Consider the following 3,509-nt stretch of genomic DNA (forward strand, 5'->3'; position numbering starts at 1 on the left):
TTGGATCCTTGGATGGTGTTCTCCAATTGGCGTTGAAGTTGTTCCATGTAGGTTGGAGGCACAAACTCTTGCTGCAAAGCTCTCTTCGTCTTGGGCCAACTCATGTCTTAGGTCTCCAAAGGTGCGTGAAGCCACCATGTGGACGCATAGTCGTGGAAGTTCGTTGTGGCGCACTTCACTTGATCTTTGGGAGGAACTTGATGTAGCTTGAGGTAGTCGTCCATTAGGCGCTCCCACTCGAGATACTCCTCGGGTTCTTGAGTCCCATAGAAAGGAATCGCAAGGTCGATGTCAAAGTTATAGTAGCTTCTGGAAGTCGCGGACTTGAGCTTGGGCAGCTTCTCTTGAAGTGCTTGTGGGCGAAGATGTCGTATGTCCATGGGCGAAGATGCCTTGAAGTCGCTCCGCGAAGATGCTAGGGGAGATGGTGAAGTCGTTGAGCGGTTGTTGGTGTTGAGCTCTTGACCTTCACGTTCGTGGTGGTGATGGTGTCGATGCCGATGTGACCTTGCCGGAGATGGTAGCTCAGAAGCATGTGTACTTGAGCGTCTTCTCGAAGATGAGGAAGATCGCTTGTAGGACTTGATGAGGGCCTTGATCTCTTCCATTTGAGCTTGCATCTTGGCTGGCATCGAACTCGTCGTTGTTGTTGTGGACCGAAGGGGAAATGCCTTGCCTATCCATCACAAGACTCGAGTAGAGGTGAGTAGGAAATGAGATAAACAATACCAAGTTACCTTTTCCCGAAGTTGAGGATGTATCCCGTTTCACTCAATGTGAGATGAAAGAATAGTGGAATTGGTATCGGATTTGTTCACTCACACCTACACAGTAAAGCCTATGGAGTAGCTCGGTGAGGACAGTGGCACAAAAATTTAATGCAAAATGTTAGCAAGAGTCAATAATGTTGAAAGAGATTCACAAATTTGCAAGTGAAACAAGTAGACCAATAGCAATGAATGGCGCACGGAAACACACACACGGAAAGATAAATGGGTCGTGCAACCAAGGAATTAGCTGAAAATGTGGAATCCACGTAAAATGCTCTTGTTGCATAAATCTAGAGAGACGCTAGCACGATTTCTCAATAGGCGGATACGACACTTGTGCACAACCTATAGGAGACAAAAATGCAACGACTTCTATCCCAAGTATGCTATGTATATGATGTTCTGGTGGTATGATCCAAGATGATTGGATATGACAATCTTATGCAACGTGGTATGATGCTATGGCACTTGCTTACAAGCTCTTTGTTCACTCTTTTTATTTGCTTAAAAGCTTATTCTTTTTTGTATATGGCCACAATGCAAAATGCACAAAACAAGATAGCAATTGGGTGTATGCGGGAACAATCTTGTGACACAAGGGATGATATGACACTACTAGGGAAAACCCTAGTAGTAGCGCGGGTTTAAATCCCACTAGTAGCGCGGGCAGCCGCACTACCAATAAGGCGCTACAGCTATTACTTAGTAGTAGCGCGTGCGACAAGCGCTACTGCTAAGACACATAGCGGCAGCGCTTGTTCTGTCTCGCGCTACTGCTAATCTAGCTAGTTGTAACGTGTTTCTTATCCATCGCTACTAGTACTCTTTTTTTCATTTTTAGTGTATTTATACGACATTATACAAATTTTGGTACAATACCAATTATGAGGTTTATATCATTATGTCCATAACAGTGTGTCAAATGAAGGTGGATTAGGTTCAAGTGGAGGCAATATGTGGTGCATGTCAAAAGAATACTACTAATCCAAACTTGATCTAGTTTGGAATAGTAGTACTTTCGATGTGCACCACATGTTGCCTCCACTTGAATCTAATCCGCCAGCACAAGCTATTTAATCATCATCATAGTCATTACCACCAACAGTATTTATTTAATCACCATAGTCATAGTGTAGCACATTATCATCTTCAAACTCATTCTAGCTAGCTAATCACCACCAACACTAGCTGCGATAGCTATCTAATCACCACCAACACTAGATAATAATAATCATCATAGTCATTACCACGAACACTAGCTATTTAATCATCATAGTCATAGTGTAGCACATCATCATCTTCAAACTCATTTTTAGCTAGCTAATCACTCCTGCTGCTCTGTCTCAGGTAAAATAACATAAAACATGTACAACACTCCTCCTTCATCAAGTTGGAGCATGCAGATGAACCTGTCTCCTAATCGTGGGCCGCGCTTTTGATTGCTGCCCCCTAGTACTGCTCTGCGATCATTCACAATTTTGCTCCAGTCTTTCACTATTAAGCATTCCTCGCTATTAGAAATCCTGAATGCACTAAAGTGCATTGTAGGATATCTTGGCCGTAAGCTAACAATATTCATGGTACCTTTAGTCTCAATCCAATTAGGCACAACATTCATCGGGAGTTCCTATTGAAGAACATCATATAGTAACATACTTAGCAATGAAGTTTAGCTTAAAAATAATGTATGCAAAAGATGAACTGAGGACAAATAGTAAAAATCTTACCATCTTTCCTAAATAGATGTGACCGTAGTTCAGTACAAACACTATTGGTCGCACATTTTCAGTACTAACATTTCTAAGTGCAGGAAGAAAAAATTTCTTAACAGTATCAAGATCCTGAAGCCATGAAACATAATGACTTAGCTCCTCGAAGTTTAGTTCAGCCACGGGACAGTAGTAGGTCCTGTCTACCAAGCGTTGATCATGTTTTCTTGAACGGAAATAAGCTGACAATAGAAATTAGTTGTCAACTATTTTTGAATAAACAATATCAAAGACATAAATATGGTTAAGAAACTCACATAATGGTATAACTGGAGGCGTCTTCACATTGACCCAGATGTCGGTATTACCTTCAATATCATCTTCCGGACGAATATCAAAGGTGATAACCATATCAGGCTCAAATGCATAAGCCTTGCATAGTGCTCGCCAAGTTTTGCATCCAAAATAGGTGTAGTCGTCTTCGTTGTATAATTTTGCGTGGAAAATATAACCATGCTCGGTCTTCAAGTAAACTTTCTTTACCTCCATAGTACGACTGAAACCTATCTTATCCAAGACAAAAACTCTTGCATGGTAGGGGATACGCTAGTAGAATAGTAAAAAATTAAATTATAAGTTGAAGCAAATGAAGGAGATGTCATGCTTAATTACGAAAAAAGACTTGCCGTTGTGACTTACTATATCCACTTCAAAGTTCTCGTCCAGCTTGATGCTGAAGCGCCTATCATCATCTAGGAAGATTCCGTCGCACAGGCCGCGCTCGTCTTCGCAGTCCTTGCAAATACCGAAATCCTTTTCGTCGTCAGACATTTCCTATGTTCATAGTTGAAACATTAATTGAAAATCGATCGATGACAACAACCAGGATACTCAACACACAAATCCGGGACACTCGATATTTCCTACATATTCTGGCACAAGTCATGCCAAAATTCACGGAAAAATCCGGCATGACCTTTGCTAAAATAGGACATATCGAGCGCCTGAAATTTGCCGGAACGGAAATGAA

This window comes from Triticum urartu, chromosome 5, assembly GCF_003073215.2.
Source record: "Triticum urartu cultivar G1812 chromosome 5, Tu2.1, whole genome shotgun sequence".
NCBI classification, from domain to species: domain Eukaryota; kingdom Viridiplantae; phylum Streptophyta; class Magnoliopsida; order Poales; family Poaceae; genus Triticum; species Triticum urartu.